The 21,055-nt window shown below is 36.2% G+C and overlaps 2 long non-coding RNA genes across 2 annotated transcripts; one reads left to right on the top strand and one right to left on the bottom strand.

The window, feature by feature from the left end:
• Positions 1–5,875: 5,875 nt before the first annotated feature.
• Positions 5,876–9,249, bottom strand: LOC311075085. Its single transcript, XR_014604417.1, has 5 exons — positions 8,918–9,249; positions 8,315–8,443; positions 7,724–7,795; positions 7,222–7,374; positions 5,876–7,129 (listed from the first exon to the last, which is right to left on the bottom strand). It is a non-coding gene; the product is annotated as an uncharacterized lncRNA (long non-coding RNA).
• On the top strand, positions 8,705–14,452 carry LOC311075086. The gene is made up of 4 exons (XR_014604418.1): positions 8,705–8,822; positions 13,204–13,273; positions 13,521–13,572; positions 13,825–14,452. It is a non-coding gene; the product is annotated as an uncharacterized lncRNA (long non-coding RNA).
• The last annotated feature ends 6,603 nt before the right edge of the window (positions 14,453–21,055 follow it).

Here is a 21,055-nt window from a genome sequence, read left to right as displayed (position 1 = left end):
GGCTCGGCAGACGTGACGTGAACACTCTCGGCGGCGGCCATCTTGTCCGAAGACACAGGCTCGGCAGACGTGACGTGAACACTCTCGGCGGCGGCCATCTTGTCCGAAGACCCAGGCTCGGCAGGCGTGACGTGAACAGGCTCGGCGGCGGCCATCTTGTCCGAAGACACTGGCTCGGCAGGCGTGACGTGAACAGGCTCGGCAGCGACCATCTTGTCCAAAGACACAGGCTCAGGAACAGTCTCTGGATCGGCAGACGTCCTGTGCTTCCTCCACGCCTGCAGTACCGCCACTGCATAAAAAAGGGAAACGATCTCAGGGATGACAGCGGGCTGCTCGGAGGGGACGGCCTCCGGGCCATTGGGGAGGCAGGAGGTCTCCGTGGCCCGGTGGCCAATAATATTATATATTCTTTCTTGGACTTGGATTATATACACTCTCTTGGAGGTGGAGAGTGTTTGAGCATAATATTCATGGTATTATGTTCTTGACTAATTTTGACAATTGAACAGACTATTGTGCATGTGATGACTTATACAATGAAATGACGCTGACACGTTTTGGAGCGAACAACCATTAGACTGAGAATCAACAATCAGATCTATTCACTTGGAAATTGTGCTAAATATAGGCTACCTGTACTTAATCATTTGCAAAGATGTACTGAGACATTGAGACATGTACTTAGACATTTGCAATTTGATGAAATGAATGAGAAATTCAATTCTGTTGTGAACAATTGCCAAGTGGTTTGGAGGTTTGTTGTTTTGAGAATGTCATTTCTGTTTCAAGAAATGAGCCAAACCAATGGAGAAAAACTGTAATACAATATAGACACACGTCCTCTTCCTGGCAGATTCGTAACATCTTTAGTTGATTATAACTTCTTAATTATTGCTCTGATGGTCAAAATGGGGATTTTACAGTTTTTCTCCATTGGTTTGGCTCATTTCTTGAAACAGAAATTCCATTCTCAAAACAACATGGACAAACCTCCAAACCACTTGGCAATTGTTCACAACAGAATTGAATTTCTCATTCATTTCATTAAATTGCTAATGTCTAAGTATATGTCTCAATGTCTCAGTACATCTTTGCAAATGATTAAGTACAGGTAGCCTACATTTAGCACAATTTCCAAGTGAATAGATCTTGTTGATCTAAACTGATTGTTGATTCTCAGTCTAATGGTTGTTCACTCCAAAACGTGTCAGCGTCATTTCATTGTACAAGTCATCACATGCACAATAGTCTGTTCAATTGTCAAAATTAGTCAAGAACATAATACCTTGAATACACACACATATATATATATATATATATTATTGGCCACCGGGCCACGGTGGATGTCCCAGGCTAGCGAGGGGGCAATATAACTATGTGTGCTGCCATATCTGAGAATGGTGTGGCCACTCACATCCCCAGTCTTGGCCCATACAATACACAGAAGCTCCTCATCTTCTTGGACCGCCTTCATTTTGATTTGATCCCTGAAAATGAGAGAGGTCTCGTAGGGCCTCACCTACCACAATATGTCATTGTATGGGACAATGTGAATTTCCACCGTGGCCCGCTCATCAGGGCCGGGTTCACTACTCATCCAAGGATGGTCATGGTGTTCCTACCACCTTACTCTCCTTTCCTCAATCCTATTGAGGAGTATTTCTCCGCTTGGAGGTGGAGAGTGTATGAGCATCAGGCTCAAGATCAGAGGTCCCTGCTCCATGTGCGGATATTACAGGAGATCAGTGTAGGGGATGGTTGCGACATGCACGCCGTTTCTTCCCTCATTGCATCACAAGGGAGAATATACGCTGTGATGTGGACGAGAATCTGTGGCCAGACAGACAGCAGCGTGTGGATGGCCAGGAGGGTGAGGACAGCGACCAGTGAAGAACTGTTAGTTGTGAAACTCCAGCTTTATTTACAGCACTGTAGGCTGCATATAATTTTCATTGTTTTTTGTTTGTGTGTTTATATTAGGGTATATTATGCTGTATACATTTTCTTTTTACTCTGATGTATGGAAGTTACTTAATGTGTGTGAATGATAATGGTTACATTTTCTTTGGCAGTATGAGTGTAATGTGTGATGTCAAACCTTGGAGGCTACTCTTACCCTAAAATCCTATTTCTTTTTTTTCAGTTTTATACACAATTGTATTCTGTTAGCTAGACAAAAAACAGTACAGTAACCACTGTCAATGAAGGACTGGGCTAAGACTGAAAGGTGGACATGAGGGATATTTCAATGGTCCTCTGCCATAGCGACAAAACATCTAAACATTTTGACTTGCAGTGCTTACACAATGCCAAAGGGACGAAGCATTTTGGGGGCACTGACTGTTTTGAGAAGGAAATTTAGTTTTGACACATGAGTGAACTGTTTTGGGAGAGGTATGAGCTTTTGCAGGTGAACCATGGTGTTGTGCCGAACCATCCACGTTATTTTGGCAAAAGCACCAAGATTGTTGAGAACGTCCGGTCTGTTTCAAGAAATGAGCCAAAGAAGGATATTTGCCATTTTTGTGGCACTGACACATTATATGGGAAAGGAATTTAGTTTTGAAGCATGGGTGAACAGTTTTGGGAGAGATATGAGCTTTTGCAAGTGAGCTATAGTGCTGTGCTGAACTGTAAGACTGTTTTGCCAAATGATCTTAGAGTTTTGATAATGTAATTTCTGTTTCAAGAAATGAGCCAAACCAATGGAGAAAAACTGTCAATTATTTAGCTATTTTCTTACAGTCACTCTCTATTTTGTGATGCTCAACAATCTTTTGCTGCACATCAGAACTATATTCTTTGGTTTTACTCATTGTGATGGATGATTAAGGGGATTTGGCCTTTGTGTTTCCTCATATTTAAACTCCTGTGAAACAAGAAGTCATAGCTGGACAATTTCATGTTCCTAGTCACCCTGGTGTGCTAAAAAAGGTTAATATTAATGGGAATATACTTCAGAGATATTTTATTCATAAAAAATTCTAGGGGTATGAATAATTGTGGCCAACGTGTTTTGGAGAAAACATTTATTTTATAATGTGATTTCCCCCCCATTTTCAATTCTTTTACTTCAATGAAAGGTTAGATTTTTGCCAATTTTTTGAATGAAAGATCAAAAGGATAAACGATGCAGATTTATTTTTTACTGCCATTTTTGATCATATTTACCAGGGGTATGATTAATTCTGGTCACGACTGTATATATATATATATATATATATATATATATATATATATATATATATATATATATATGGTATTCATGGTATTATGTTCTTGACTAATTTTGACAGTTGAACAGACTATTGTGCATGTGATGACTTATACAATGAAATGACGCTGACACGTTTTGGAGTGAACAACCATTAGACTTAGAATCAACAATCAGTTTAGATTAACAAGATCTATTCACTTGGAAATTGTGCTAAATGTAGGCTACCTGTACTTAATCATTTGCAAAGATGTACTGAGACATTGAGACATGTACTTAGACATTTGCAATTTGATTAAATGAATGAGAAATTCTGTTGTGAACAATTGCCAAGTGGTTTGGAGGTTTGTCCATGTTGTTTTGAGAATGTCATTTCTGTTTCAAGAAATGAGTCAAACCAATGGAGAAAAACTGTAATTGGATTAACTTGATGTAGCTAAATTAATACAATCAATTAATCAGTTCGTCCAACAAACTCTTTTGATTATTCATTTATTCTAAGAAAAGCGTATCTTTCATGGCCACAGAAAACTAATTATTTCTTAGCCTGTACAGCGCTTAGAGCATGTAACAAAATCAAGATCGTAAAATAAACTTTGTTGCAAGCAGAGAATCAGAACCAAATACGTATTGTGCACAAGTTTTATCAACTAAATCACAAACATAACTAATCTAAACACACATACACGTACATGCATACATACATGCATAGGAAACATTTATAGAGACCAAACATGGTAAAGGTGACCATTGATTCTATTGTAAAATACACAGCATCAACAAAATAATAGTATTAAAAGACATTACACAAGACTTTTCTGGGATGCATCTCCTTTTCATGGCGTTTCTGGTACCCTGATTTATGTTTTCTTTTTCCCAACATTTTTCAGTCAGTCAGTCTCCTGCTCTTCCACCAAGTTCATCGTTAACTTCGGGCAGCTGCCGACTCAACTCTGATTGGTTCTGTTCACGAGCTGGGGTGGGACTTACAATTTTATAGGGTCCATCTGATGTTTGTCACTGACTGAATAATTAATAAATACTTTAGATCAGACTAAACCGTTTTTTAGGGAGGTAAGAGAAGCAGATATTTGGAAAAAATATTTAACCAAATTGCATGTTTTTGTGGTTTTCATTTAAATCTCAGGCATACAACTAATATAAATATTAGAATTATTCATACAACAGGAGCCTATTTAGTATAACTGCTGGATTTTGTGGGGCAGCGGGGTTGTCACCACCTTCCACCCCACTAGTGACGGCCCTGTATAGGGGAAGTGACCCTAAATAGATTATGTACCATATAAGCCCACCTACTGTTATATATATTTTTTCAAATATAAATAACTTTTAAAGACATTGGTAAATAAAAGGCAACCTGAAAAGATTTGCTTGGTATTTAAAAGCAAATTTAAATTAGCTTTTAAAATCGAGGGTTTACAAGGACCTGCTCTATTAATAACCCACAAAACAAGGAACCTCATACAAAAACAATTAACTGAATTTACGGTTTAGAACATGCAGTTCGTGCACTTTACCCACCCATCAAATACTTTCATTATGGGTAATTGTGCATGCTGAGTAAAAATCAAAGGTAGAGTTAGCTACCACAGAGGGGGACCTGAAAAGCGATCGCAACTGCTCATGCCTGATATTTTTTGGTATCAGGCCCAACAGTTGCTGACTGAGGCCCTGTGCGTACAGTTGGCGAGCCTCTTGGGACTTGGGAGGCGTCACATTGTGTTTAAATTACTGTAATTCACTGTATTTAGGTCCTCCTCAGTCATCTCTTGCTCGCCTCCAGATGGTTCAAAATGCAGCTGCAAGGCTGTTTTCTATCACTCACTGGTTCTAAACAGTACCAAATTAGGGTTCTTATATTTGTAACAAGCAGAACCCCTTTTTGGTGGTAAATAGAACCCTTTTTATAAGGTTCCATAAAGAGCCATGCTTTGAAAGTGCTATTTAGGACTTTTCAACAATATTTATTTTCATTTATATTAGTATCTTCATTTTATTAACATTACTATTATTAATAGTTGTATATATTATTTATTCATATAGTTGTTCTAGTCCTCTATCTGCCTGGTCTTATTAGGGCAAAGAAATATGAACATGTCACCCCAATTTTAGCATCGCTCCATTGGCTCCCAAGTCCATTTGAGGATCCAGTTTAAATATATGTTGATTGTTTTTAAAGCTCTTAATGATCAAGCTCCTTCTTATCTCAAAGATCTTCTTCCTCCACATTCATATTGGAGATTTTTAAGATCTTCAGATAGGTTTATTTTAAAAACTAAGGGTGATAGAGCTTTTTCAGTCGCTGCCCCCTCGTTTATGGAATCAACTGCCACTAGACATCCGCCTTGCACCTTCTATTATCATTTTTAAAAAGAGTCTGAAAACGTATCTCTTCTCCCAGGCATTTTATTGTAATTTTAGTATTGTTTTATTGCCTGTCTTGTATTTTGTTTTATTCTGTTTTCAATTTAATTTTCTTTACTCTGTTCAGCACTTTGTTAAAATGTACTATATAAATCAAATTTACTTACTAAAAATAGGGGAAGGCTCACGTGCTTCTTTGGCAAAGAATAATACATGGAGTTGATAGAAAGAACCTGAAAGAGGGTACTGAAAGATGATCAACCAAAGAAAAGAGACATTTGATGACTTTATTAAGAATAAGGTAGAGAGTCATGTTGAAATTGAAACTATTTGTGTTTGGTGATTGTTAAATAAGTGCTGAAAAAAACAATCTATACAAAAGCATATTTCAATCATGACAATTCTCTGAACAGTTTTAGCATGTTATTGAATATGGCAAAGCTAATATATTTGGTATTGGCGGACTTGATCTGCAACGCTGCAGCTGCTGTTGATGATCTAGGCAGGTGGAGCTGGGGAAGGTGTAGGGTTTCAGAGTAACTCTGAGGTATTCCCTACACGTATTCTCTGAATATGAATATATTCTGAATGTGAGGTATTCTCTGAGTAATGCACTTTAGGTATTCCCTACAGCAAACACTGACCCAGACTATTTAAATGTTGAGCAAATAATCTCATTGGCTGCAGGATAAGCAGAGGCCAATCAGCTTGTGCCATGCGGTAATGTGATTGCTTGCAGATCGCATGTAAAGGACCTGTTAGCCTGCACCCTCTAGAGTTTCATGACTGAACTAGATATTTTTATGGTTTGACAAGCTGTTTTTTTTAATAGCTAAACTGTTTAATAAAGTGCTACGAGTTTACATCAAAAACCATAGTGGGTGTTTTTGGAATATAGTTATAGAATATAGAATATTGGTCAGTTGATGAGAAAACACAAGTGTTTCTATGAGAAATTAATATTTGACTTTTTTGGAAAGCTGTGAGAAAGCATAAAAGATTTGGAGTTGGGTGGGCTGAATAGTGTCACTCCCCCAAGAAGACCATAAAGTCTGTAACTTGAGGCCTAGAGAATTCATTTTTGCTTAGTTACAGAAATGTGCAATTTAACTCTGCAATCTGTGACAAATATAACATTCCTGGTCATAAAAAAAAGCAATGTCCAAGTTTTAAAACATTTTCACGCAAAGTAGTATGTTCATGGTTATGCTTAGCATATTCTTTTCCCATAAAAAATGGTATTGGAAGGCTTTTTTTTTTCTTCAGTCAAATACTGAATAGTGTGAATGGCACATGGTGCATCCAGTTCTTCATATTGTGTATATTCAATTGTTGCAATAGAGCTATGAGATGAATGGAGGCCAAGTATTATATACCGGTTTACTCTGAAGTCTTCCCACGCTCTGAAGAGTCATTGCTGAGTGAGTGGTAAGCATTGTATTGTTCAAAGTGTCTCTGTAAGTTGGCAAGAATGTCTTTCACTTTGCAAGGCTTCCACTTTCGTATTTGTTGTGTCGGCGCCTCTCTCTGTTTATCCACAAATGAGACAAAAGGGAGGTTTCAATAATTAAAATGATACATAAGAAAACTGAACGTAGGAAATAGGTTGTTTCAGCTACCTTTCGATGGGACCAACATCTCAAGGACCCATTTATGTTTTCCACAAGATTATATAAATCATCTTTCAGCTGTCCATTTTTATTATCCGATTCGCTCCCAAATCTCCTCAGTTTTCCGTTAACCCTGCAGATTCTTCTGTGGATGTTATGTGCCTGTGACCAATTAAGGAAAAACAGCAGATCAGTGAACTCAAAATAATGACAAGAGATGATTGATCATACATGCAGTATGGAGGAGAAACTACTTTAAATATGGCTGTTTAACTAACAAGTTCCATCTGTGTCTAATGAGAACCCACATGCCTGAACTTTACATTGAGAATTTTCTGAATGAGTGGAAAAGCCAGGTCGTAACATTTACAAACAGAATACTAAAGTGAAAGAAACACATCAGTGTCACATTTTAGTGAAAGTAACTTTACTGCCACGTAGAAGACGCTGTCACGTGTGTCAGTTTGAGAGAGAAACCAGATTTACATACGAGGAAACAGATTAGACTCACATTTTTTGGCTCCTTCGACTTCCAGACATTTCTTATTGTGCAGTTTGAATATAGTTGTTCAATACTGGCCACCTGAAAAATCGACAAACAAATAAATAAATAACTAGTAGTAAAAACACAACACAATACAAGAATTTTCACAGGATATTGTTAAAATGATTATGTAAATATGTAGTCAGTTACATTGTGTCAGTTATGTTCATTTTGTTACTTTTTTAATGTTTAAAGCATTATTTTAGTGTTACCATGATGATGTTTTGTGGGTATGTTTATGGTTCTTGGAAAAGCCAATTTTTAACTTTAATTTATCATGTATTTTATCACCCATATTATTATTACAAAACAGATAAGTAGCTGAAGTTCAATGTATCAACTGATCCCCATTAATGAAATGTATGATTATGAACTGTAAAATATAAAGTATATGCCTGAAACCACCTTTTTAACAGTTTATTTTTTTATTGTTATTTTTTTTTTTTTTTTACAGTATGTAGCCTATATGCACACAAGTGGAAATAGGCCTATAACATGACCTGTTTTAATCTATTCACATGGTGGTAGGCCATACATCTGATAGTAGGTCATACTTACAACGTGCTTCAACTGTGTCTCAATGATATTGCGGTAATCCTCGGTGATTTGATTTTTACTGTGGCCACTTTCGCAGGAAATCGCAAGAGGTAGAATAATAAGCATCAAAACAGAAGTACCAAGACGATGCTGCGGATACAAAAATGCACATGGGTAACCCTACAAAATATGTAGGCTAAGTGTTAGACAGTTTCATTCAGCCGTATGAGTCATAAAGGATTTACACAACACTGTTCTAAAGCCCACATTATGCGTATCGTATGCGCCACTCGAATCAGTCATTACTTCTGAAGCATCATTTGGACTTAATTTCGGGATTCCCACATTAATACGCCCTCAGTGAACATTCACTTTCGTAATAAACATGCTTTCTTGTAAATCACTTGCGAGTTTCGTTTTGATTGTTGGCTATAATCATCGGGAATCCCCAAGTAACGATAGCTATAAATACAAGGTTTTCCTGTAGTCCGACTCAAACGCCAGCCGCAGACACTCGGTGCGCATGAAGGTAAGAGTAATGCATTAATATTCTGCTCGTGTCCTCATGCTCCACTGAGGCGGGACTGGGACACTTTGGTCAACTTTTGCTTTGCGTGAACTTACCATTGGTCATTTTTGAGCCATATTCACATTCAGACCGAAGCCGTCACTGCAAACTCGTATCAAAATGGACAGGTGGAAATCCATGTTTTCCCATTTCCTATTGATTTTCCACGTGAATCAAGTTGTTTGATGGTCAGTTGTTTAAATGAATCGAATGCTTTCCTCTTCTCTCAGTCATTAAAACGCTCATAGTCCAGGGGAATTAAACTTCCGTCACTGGTGGATCTCATCGCTTTCGTTTTCTCTCTGTATGACTGGACTATACCTCTTCAAGCCATGCTCCGTGTGAGTTCGGACCGAGCGGAGAGTGCGAGTTACCGAAAGGAGGGGCCTTCCCGGTTTCCACATGACAGCTGGTGACAGCTAGAGTCATTCTGGTTTGATCGCATTATATAGGAAGACGTCAAGTGCGTGACTAACACAAGGCCTGTGGTAATTATCTATCAATAATGCCAAAATAATAATAATAATAAAAAATTAATCGCGCACCACATGTTTAAGAAATTCCGTTCACTCCTATCGCAAAAAAACAAACAAACAAAAACACCTGACTGTCAGGTGCAGGATGACTGCGCTTTTTCATTTAGCAATCCTCTGAAACAGATTCCATTATGGAAAGGTGTTTCATGGATTTATCGATTAGACTGGGTGGGGGTTTGTGGGTCTTTTTTACAGACAAGACTAAACCAGGATTAGGTCTTTTGTTCAATTATGACAGTAGCTTTTATAAAACTGCATGTTAAATTATCAGAAAAACAACAACAACAAAAAAACTGCAGCACAGTTTCAAGTTACAAAACAGCAAATAACGAATGAATTACATGCATTACGTTTTCATCAACGTAAGGCACAGGTTATAAAGTTTAGTATGCGGGAAGGTTTTTTTTTTTTTTTTCAGTCATTTGGCCAAAATCTCATGTTATTACAGATGAAGTGCGTAACTGGGACGTATTGGTTATCTTGTAACCTTATGAGACCGTAGGCTACTGACGACGTTGTCAGTTGGTAATCTGATGGCAATGAAATTACAGACATGAGACGTCGAGACTACGTTGTCAGTTGGTATCATGAAATTACCAAAAAGTACGAATAAATTACGTAACTGGTAGCCTACGTAGTGTGTTAGCTGGGAAGGAGAAAAGATCGTCACAGGATCAATAACATAGCCTACCTTCCAAAGTATCCTAATTCTAGGAAAGTGTTGTTGTTTTCAACTATGTTATTTTTTTTGTATTCGGTAGCCTACATTTCAGTGATTTATTGGTTAATATTGGAATCATTTGGTAATTCAGTTGCAATTCTGGCGCAGACTTTGCAAACACCGTCAGCAACGCCACAAACATGTAACCGTGTTAATTCTAATGCGGTGATTTCTAATGTGTTTTATGCGTTTGAGGAGAGGAGAAGAGTGTCTTATAGTTTGTCATTTGTCATCAAGTCACAGCCAATAATCTCTTCAACAGCACCTGTGTAGGCTAGGCTACTATATTCGTGATGTTTTGGTAATTTCATGACTTACCAACTGACAACGTAGGCTAGTCTCGCCGTCACATTTCTGCAATTGCATTACCATCAAATTACCATTAAACATGAAATATTTTTATGAAATATTTTATTTGTTTCAATTGTTTGTTTAGTATTCCGTACGTTTGAAAGACAATTGCAAGTTTAAATGTACAAAAAAAAGTCCAGGACATACACGACGGTAAAATCTGGACGTTGAATTACCCCTCTTGGATGTAGATATGAAGTTCAATATTTACGTCTAGCTTGGAGTTTTTTTTTTTTTCTTTCTTTTTTTTGTACATCTGTGGATGTGCAAGACATACAGAAAATGACAGTAAACGTGGTGATCAAATAAGAATGTAAAGTAGGCTATGTTACTGCTTGTATATATATATATATATATATATATATATATATATATATATATATATATATATATATAGTACCAGTCAAAAGTTTGGAAACATTACTATTTTTAATGTTTTTGAAAGAAGTCTCTTATGCTCATCAAGCCTGCAGTAAAAAAAACAAACAAAAAAAAAAAAACAGTAATATTATGAAATATTATTACAATTTAAAATAATGGTTCTCTTTTTTTAATATACTTTAAAATGTAATTTATTTTTGTGATGCAAAGCTGAATTTTCATCAGCAAGTACTCCAGTCTTTGGTGTCTTATGATCCTTCAGAAATCATTCTAATATGCTGATTTATGATCAATTTTGGAAACAGTTGTGCTGCTTAATATTTTTTTTATAACCTGAGATACTTTTTTCATGATTATTTGCTGAATAAAAAGTTAAAAAGAACTGTATTTATTTAGAATAGAAATCTTTTGTAACAATATACATATACGTTCAAAAGTTTGGGAACAATAACTTCTTTTTTTTAAAGAAATTAGTACTTTAATTCAACAAGGATGCGTTAAATTGATAAAAGGTGATGGTAACGATTTATATTGTTAGAAATGTTTTTATTTTGAATAAATGCTGTTTTTATGAATAAATGCTGTTAACGTTTTACTCATCAATGAATCCTGAAAAAAGTATTCCAAAAAAATATATTAAACAGCACAACTGTTTCCATCATTGATAATAACTGAGTATCAAATCATCATATTAGAATGATTTCTGAAGGATCATAAGACACCAAAGACTGGAGTACTTGCTGATGAAAATTCAGCTTTGCATCACAAAAATAAATTACATTTTAAAATATATTAAAAAAGAGAACCATTATTTTAAATTGTAATAATATTTCATAATATTACTGTTTTTTTGTTTGTTTTTTTAACTGCAGGCTTGATGAGCATAAGAGACTTCTTTCAAAAACATTAAAAATAGTAATGTTTCCAAACTTTTGACTGGTACTGTATATATATATATAATATTTGCACAGTACTGTGCAAAAGTCTTAGAAATGTTAATACATGGGCGTCGGACTGGGGGTAAAACCAGTACTGATTACCAGGGCGCCAAGGGGATAGAGGGCCCTTGAAAAGTCTGGAATATAATTTATTTTACCTGGATATTTTCATTTCCTAATTAAATTTCCTAATGAATGTCAGATGAAATGTAAAGTTAGTGTATTGGCTGAATAACTTGGTTGATTGACTGACAATCATTGATTTTGTATACAAAAAAGTAAAGACTATCTAAGGTCTCACGGTCCCACCCCTTGCTAATGGCCAAATTGTTTAGTCCATCTGCACGCATTTTGTTTATGTTAGTTAGTTGAGCATCTGGTGGAGCGCAAACTTCTGCTGTACAAATGTCTTTCTCAAAGAAAGCCAAATCAGGCCACCAAAAAAGAAAGAAAAGACAGGAGAAGGAAAGAAAACAAAATGAGAAGAAACAACTGGTAACTGATGGGGGCCCATGATGACTGCCTATGCATAGGGCCCGGGATCTTTTGCTACGTCCCTATGTTAATATCCCAGTTATTAAGTCAGTTATTTATATCTTTTGCTGTAGTGTGTCAGTAAGGAAATATCAGTTTAAATTTCCAAACATTCTTTTTGCCATTAATTGTAATAATCCAGTGAGATTTCTGTATGCACAAGGAATCTGACAACAGCCGGTATGATCTGATCTCACCATCATCGAGTCCGTCTGTGATTACATGAAGAAACAGAAAAAAATGAGACAAACTAAATCCAGAAGAACTGCGGGAACGTCTCCAAGATGCTTGAAGAAACCTTCCTGCAAAGCTACAGTACTGTGAAAAGTACTGGCACTTGTGTTAAAATGCTGTAAAGTGAGAATGCTTTCAAAAATAAAATCATAAATTGAATTTATTTATGATTTAACTTCTATTAACTAATTCAAATCAATATATGGTGTAACAACCCTTTGCGTTTAAAACGGCTTTTGTCCAGGTACACTTGCGCATAGTTTTTCAGGTAGCTTTGCAGGAAAGTTTCTTTAAGCATCTTGGAGACGTTCCCGCAGTTCTTCTGGATTTAGTCTGTCTCAGTTTTTTCTGTTTCTTCATGAAATCACTCACAGACGGACTCGATGATGGTGAGATCAGACCGGCTGTTGTCAGACTCCTTGTGCATACAGAAATCTCACTGGATTATTACAATTAATGGCAAAAAGAATGAAATATATAAGAAATATATATTATATATATATATATATATATATATATATATATATATATATATATTTCTGCATTTCACCTCTGCTCTAGCTTGGTTCCTCATAATAAACCCTGTTCTATTGTAAATCCTATGTAATATTGTTGGCTCTGTGACAAATTGCATGTTATGTTCCTAGATCATCATGCTGATGGCCTTCTGCACCCCGGGGTCCAAGACAATCTCCACGGCTATGAACCATATGACTAGTAAGCAAAACCTCACACATACAGTGCCGTGTTCAAAAGTCTGAGTTCTGTAAGATTTATGCTTTTGAAAGAAGTCTCACATTTTAAAATCATTAACTCCAGTTTTTTTCGGTCAGATTGTCCTTGAGAAGCCTGTAGACAAATTTAATGTTATAATGGTCATAGTTATAATAATAATTAATTTAACTATTATGATAACAGGATATCAAGGTCTATTGGTATATTTTATTTAATTTTATTTCTCTAGGTCAGTTTTGAATTATGTTGGCCAATGAGACACCATACTGTCCAACTCAAAGGTATTTATTTATTTATTTATTTATTTATTTATTTATATGTATGTATATTTTACTGATAAATACTGAAATTATTTTTTTTATATAATCGACAACTTTAGGCACGCAAGTAATTTTTCACAGATATCTGGCCAGCTGTGGCTCATATTCTTAGCCTTTAAAATGTTTGAATGTATATCCCCAATGCAATATCAGGGGGTAAAGATATCATTAGAGTTCTTAAATGAGTTCTTATGGCTATGCTCTTGTTACCAGATGAGATAAAATCCCTAGCGTTTGGCCCTGTGATTCTTCAGGACAAGACCTTGATGCCATCCACACTCAGCAGATGAAGAAGGTGTGTTTCACAATAGCTGCCACTATCACAAATCAAGAGACAGAACACAACAGGTTTTCATCCATATGAACTCACCCATATGTAGGAATGGGTACCGAAACCCGGTATTTAACGGGCCCTGGGGCCAAATTATGGAAGACCGCAGTATCGATAATGTTAGACTCGGATGTTATCGGTTCGGGGATTCGCGGATTAATTGCAAAGTTTAACCATCATAGAGTGAAAGTTTATCATTTGCATTTGTTTTGAACAAATTGAAGCTTGTTTTGAAACTCAACTGAAGTCGAATCAGGCATCAAGCGCAAGAGGACCCGCGCGCACACACAGAGCCGCGCAGACAGCACGTGAATGCCGAATTCAGTTCTCTTTCTCTATGCTTGTAATTTGTTTATAATTTTCTATGCAGATTCACTCCTCTACAAATAATTTAGAGGGTAAAGGTCTCTGTCTTTGGATCATTGTTTTCAATAATGTGCTTTTTTGTCATTTGTTTTGTATCTTTGGATTATGTTGTGTTGTAAATAAATCCAAACAATCTAAAAGCCATTCTTTTTTAAATCTCCTCATTCTTTGTGCAAGGTTGCTCAGAATGACAGGGCCTGATAGCTCCTAATAGGGCCATTAAGGGAGGGTCTTTGTCTTTCTCAGGTGTGAAAGCCATACATATTAATGATGTGTTTACGCCTCCCGCATAAAGCGTTCTTACACAAAACACGTCTTACAAATTTTAAATCAATATATTGTCTTATCTGAATGAGCAGTCAGGATGATTTTCACATGATTTTGAAGCAAATATTCTAGGCTACGTCATACAATTTTCTTGTGAAGAAATAATCAGTATGGGTTTCATGGCCTTATTTCATTGACAATTTTTTTTGTATTTTCACAAACCACGCATAAATGTCATTATCTCAAAACTACAAACTTTTACATACATGCTGCTGATATATTATTGTAGCAGAGTTTGTGCTGAATACAGTGTAATCAGACTTTAGCCATGAAAATGTCACAAGAAACAGAAATAAGCACAAATGTCAGAGCATGTCAGAACACCTCCAGGGCCAGAAAACAGCTCAGACCCCAGAGGGTTAAAGCAAAACTGAGCACCTGTGATAGTGGAATCTGTAGGTGTAAAGTCACACATCAGTAAATTTAAAGTCACAGAGAGAATTATTTATTTTTTAATAGAAGTTTCAAACTTTTTTCTCTCTTTCTCTCTCACAAACACAGCAGTTACAGCTTTTTATTACAAATTTACAAATAAACATTGTACAGTGTAATGTATATGTATCAACATCTGAAGTGTACAGAAAAAAAAGAAAAAAAAGAAGAAAAAAAAGATATAACAACATTGTCAGCCCCAAACCCATACCAGCCGGAGTGATTATGGTGTAGCCAGTCCCTATTCCTGGATTAAAACAAAAACTAAACAGCTGGAAATCAAGTTGAACATTAAAGAGAAGGCAGGACATAGAAATATCTTTAGCTCCATTGAAAGTGATGGAAGTAGTTCAGAAAGGGTCCCCACACAGTAAGAAATTTCTTGTCTGAGTTACTTATTGAGTAGCGAATTTTCTCAAGAGTAAGGCAAGACATAACATCTCTGAGCCATTGAGTGTGGGTGGGCGGGGCAGCATCCCTCCATCTGACCAGAACAGCACGCCGAGCCAACAAAGAGGTAAAAGACAGAACACGACGTTGGGTTGGTGAGAAGTGGGTACTAGCCCCCCCAGTGGCACCAAAAATGGCAACCAGAGGGTTGGGCTTTAAGTCAATCTTAAGGATTACAGATAAAGTTCGGAAGACCTCCTTCCAGAAATTTTCCAGGCTTGGACATGTCCAAAACATATGAATGAGGGAAGCCTCATCGCTCAAACATTTATCACAGTGGGGGTCCACATTTGGGTATATACTCGAGAGTCTAACCTTAGACCAGTGAGCTCTGTGTACTACCTTAAATTGTAGCAAACGGTGGCAGGCGCAGAGAGATGATGTGTTGATTAGTTTGAAAATAGATTCCCATTCACTGTTTGATAGTGAGGTGTTTAGGTCATGTTCCCAGGCCTTTTTGATCTTATCAAGAGGGGCTTGTCTGATTTCCACCAGCTTATCATAGATGATGGATATGAAGCGTTTGCGTGTTGGGTTTAGAGAGAGAATATCATCGATCATGCTTGCATCATTTGCATTGGGGAAGCTGGGCAGCTGAGAGGCAAGAAAATGTCTGATTTGTAGGTATCTGAAAAAATTATCTTTGGATAAATTGTACCGTGCAGAGAGTTGTTCAAATGAGGGAAACCAATTGTTAATAAAGAGGTCTTTAAAACGCACCAAGCCCTTTTTTTTCCACTTTTCGAAAGCAGTGTCTTGTAGAGAGGGCTGAAACAAGATATTTTTATGGATGGGACTGAGGATTGAAAAGTCAAGGAGGCCAAAGTGTCTTCTAAACTGTGCCCACACTCTCACAGTGCTTTTAACAACCAAGTTAGATATGGGAATATTTGGTGGTAAAGGGAGTGGGGATCCAAGTAGTGCAGGGATAGAAACGTTTTCTGAGGAGTTAAGCTCCATCTTAACCCATGATGGGTAGCCAGATTGATGATCTTGGAACCAAAAGGTTAGACACCGCAAGTTAGCCGCCCAATAATAAAACCGAAAGTTGGGCATTGCCAGTCCTCCCTTATTTTTGGATTTTTGAAGCTGGGCTTTATTCAATCGAGGGTGCTTGCCTTTCCAGATATATGATGTAATAACTGAGTCTAACGTCTCAAAAAAAGATTTAGGTATGAAGATTGGCACAGTTTGAAAAAGATATAAGAATTTAGGGAGAATATTTATTTTAATGGAATTGATTCGGCCAACTAGGGAAGTCGACAAGGGTGACCACTGCGTCAGGGTATGTCTTGTCTTATTTAACAAAGTTAGGAAGTTTTCTCGGAAAAGATTCTTATGCTTTCTTGTGATTTTAATACCCAGGTAGGTAAAGTGGTGTTTCACAACTTTAAATGGGAAGTTATTGTATTGTGCTTTAAGGGCTGGTTCATTCACTGGAAAAAGTTCACTTTTGCTTAAATTTAGCTTATATCCTGAAAACTGGCCAAAATTTCTGAACAGGGACAGTACATGAGGCAGGGAGATATTAGGCTTTGATATAAAAAGTAATAGGTCATCAGCATACAGGGCCACCTTATGTTCTTCTCCTCCCCTCCACATTCCCGAGATCTCCTTGCAGTCACGAAAGGCAGCCGCCAGTGGCTCTATAGCAAGATCAAAAAGTAGTGGACTTAAAGGGCACCCTTGGCGAGTTCCTCTGTGAAGGGTAAATGGACTGGACAGCTGGGAATTGGTAAGTACTGATGCAGTGGGGCATGAATACAGTAATCTAATCCATGAGATAAAATTTGGTGGAAAGTTAAATTTTTCCAAAACTGCAAAAAGGTATGTCCACTCCACCCGATCGAATGCTTTCTCTGCATCTAAAGAGCCGGCCAAAGTTTCTTTTTTAGACGTTTTGGAGCCTTTAGCAGCCATTTTAATGCTATCGCGGAGTAAAATATCTTATGTGCCACTATATGTCACACTTTGATTTACATTAAGATGAGCTAAGAGTTTTAAAAGGGAAAAGTTGTTGGAGCCCCTCGAAGCTGCTTCTACTCCATGCAACTGCAAACCGGAAGTCCAAAAATACTATTTTACATATCACAAAGTAAGAAATTCATATGCTCACATTTAAGGCGCGGTCACACAAGGGGTTTGAGCATATGACGTCACGCTCTGCAGCGTCTTTTTTAGAAACACGAATTCAACATATAACAAATAGTAATATTTTCATATATATATATATATATATATATATATATATATATATATATTTTTTTTTTTTTAATATATTCAAAAAATATACTATCTACTTGACTTTACAACAAAAATATAATTTTTATGATACCGCTTTCTCGCGCTCTCATCTCTCCGACAGCTTGTGACACACAAACCCACCTCACTCACTCGTTTCATTTGCTCCAGATAAATATAGTTGCCATTACAGGGCTTGAATTTTGGCATGGGATGGTGTGTATTGTGCATTATTTTTTACTCCTTAAAAGTAAAAAGATTCTGTGTTCACACCTAAAGTGATCGCAGATAAAGCCGCCTCTCAGTTCTAAATTGAGTTCTTTTTCGCTGCTTATTGACCTTACATTTTATTCTTTGCATGAAAACATCAGAATTATTGTATTACAACTTCAGAATTATATTCATATAGCCCTGCAACAGTGATAAGGTAAAGCTAAGAGTGGTCCAGACCAACCTTCCGAACGCATGACTTACAGAAGGTATACTTAACTAAGAACGTTTCGGGAAACACGTATGAACGATAAGGTACAGCTTAAGGTGTAACTTAAGAACGACGTAGTGTTAAGACGGTTTCGGGAAACGCAGCCATGGTAATTAAACAATAAGTGCTAGCTAGCACTTCATTTTTTTTGTTACCACATGAGAATAGCCAAACAGTATAGATGATTCACAAAATCATACATACAGAAATGTGCATGATTGGCCAAAATCTTACTGTTCTTAACAAAAATATGACCCTATGAGTTTAGTAATTTATAGAATAGGATTTGTGCACCTGCAATGAAGAATTTAAAAAGGTGTAACTGATGTGTTGTGTTTGTGAGAGAGAAAGGAAAAATTTCCTCGAAGACTTAACATCTACAAATTGCACTGTTATAGGGACTTTGTTTTGCTTCAATAATACTAGATATAATACAGTGTATGCATAATTTGAGTCGATATTCCAAGCACAATTTATCAATGCCAAACCACATCAATCTTATTAACTACTATTTATTGTATTTAATCAATATACAGTACCGGTCAAAAGTTTGGAAACATTACTATTTTCAATATTTTTTGAAAGAAGTCTCTTCTGCTCATCAAGCTTGCATTTATTTGATAAAAAATACAGACATAAAAAAAAACAAAAAAAAAACATTGTGAAATATTATTATTAGGGCTGTAAAAAGATTAATCGTGATTAATCGCATCCAAAATAAAAGTTTGTGTTTACATAATATATATGTGTGTACCGTGTATAATTATTTTGTGTATATATAAATACACACACATGCATGTATATATTTAAGAAATATTTGCATACATATACTGTATATATTTATATATAATTTATATTATATATAAATATAATTTTTTTATATATAAATAACACATTTTTCTTAAATATATACATGCATGTGTGTGTATTTATATATACAAATTTAATTATACACAGTACACACACATATATTATTTAAACACAAACTTTTATTTTGGATGCGATTAATCGCGATTAATCTTTTCACAGCCCTAATTATTATAATGTAAAACAGCTGTTTTCTATGTGAATATATAGTAAAGTGTAATTTATTCCTGTGTATAATATTATATCATGTGACACTGAAGACTGGAGTAATGATGCAGAAAATTCAGCTTTGCATCACAGGATTAAATTATATTTTAAAGTATATTAAAGGTGCCCTAGAATTTGAAATTGAATTTATCTTGGCATAGTTAAATAACAAGAGTTCAGTACATGGACATGACATACAGTGAGTCTCAAACACCATTGTTTTCTCCTTCTTATTTAAATCTCGTTTTTGAAAAACACCCCTGAAAAATAGGCGAATCACCACATAACACCGACTGTGTTAACCTAACGTCAAGGTTACGTCCAAAAAACGTCCAAAAAACAGTCGGGATCATTAATATGTACGCCTCCAAAAATTTGCATATGCCAGCCCATGTTCAAGGCCAGGCGGAACTGCGCAGCCGAATCATCGTCCGAATCGTTTTTCCTCGAGAGACATCATGGCTTGCGAACGAGCGAAGCATGGCAGTTGCTTAGTGTTTAGATGTACAAATGAACACAAAGGTATTTTTTTAGTTCCTTCATCCGAGCCTCTGAAGAACCAGTGGGTTATGTGAATGTCTGATGTGTAATTGTTCAAGTTCAGACAGATAATCTTTCTCTCAAAGTCGTTCAATACTGTTTATGCATCAGTAAATCAAGCCAGTGACTAAACGATCAACTTCACGTCGTTTCTCTTAGTAGGATGAAAATAATCTTACTTAAACTGTGATTAATATACAGATAGCGATCAAAGAACAATCCCTTTCCAGTCGCCCAAGCTGTCAATCACACAGCGCGAGTTTATCTGGACACTTGCCAAAACTTGTTATGAAATCAATGACGCTGTTACACTGCACAACGAAGCTCTTACTGTATGTACATCATGTTTGCATTGGTGAAATCATTAGTGAGAGTGCAGAAACTGCATTGCAATGATAAGATCTTCATTCACGTGATCAACAGGCTTACACTGAAGTCTCACAGCAGCCAATCACAGCAGTGGGCGTTTACATTGAAGTCTCACACAGACACGCCCCTTCAAACAGAGTGTTCAAATCAGAGGCTAAAATCAGGCTAGGAAAAATGCCTTTTATTTCTAAATTATAACAAATTTTGATCTAAAAAACATACTAACATTATAAGGGCACCCCAGGAAACATTCTAAAATAATAAAATAATCCATGCAATGGCACCTTTAAAATAGAAAACTATTATTTTAAATTGTAATTTCACAATATTACTGTTTTTTCTATATTTTTGATCAAATAAATACAGATGAACAGAAAAGACTTCTTTCAAAAACATTAATAATTGTAAAGTTTCTAAACTTCTGACTTGTACTGTATAATCAAGTGATATTTAATAATTAACAAGGGCTGGACCCTGTTGAACCAATCAGAATTTTTTGTCCAATGGTCGGTCAGTTTAATTTTCTAATTTCATCCTTCTCATGGGCATTTAATAATGACTTTTCAGTATAAATCTCTTTTTTTGGCCCATTTTATCTGTCAAAGAAAACCTGCTTATTAATTATGCACACCTGAATAAAGGTGTCCTCATTAACAATTAAATATCACTTATAAATGATTATATACAAAATTAACGGAAGTTATTAAGAACTTTCTTAGTCTGTTCATGTGTTCGGACAGTTGCACCACCACCTGACATTTCGGGGGTTTAATGCTGCCTTCAGGAATTATCATAAATAGGCCTGCTAATTTCCTAGTTTAAAAAAAAAAAAA

This window comes from Abramis brama (assembly GCF_963993115.1).
Source record: "Abramis brama genome assembly, chromosome: 24".
Lineage (NCBI taxonomy): Eukaryota > Metazoa > Chordata > Actinopteri > Cypriniformes > Leuciscidae > Abramis > Abramis brama.
This window is presented reverse-complemented; position numbering and strand designations above follow the sequence as displayed.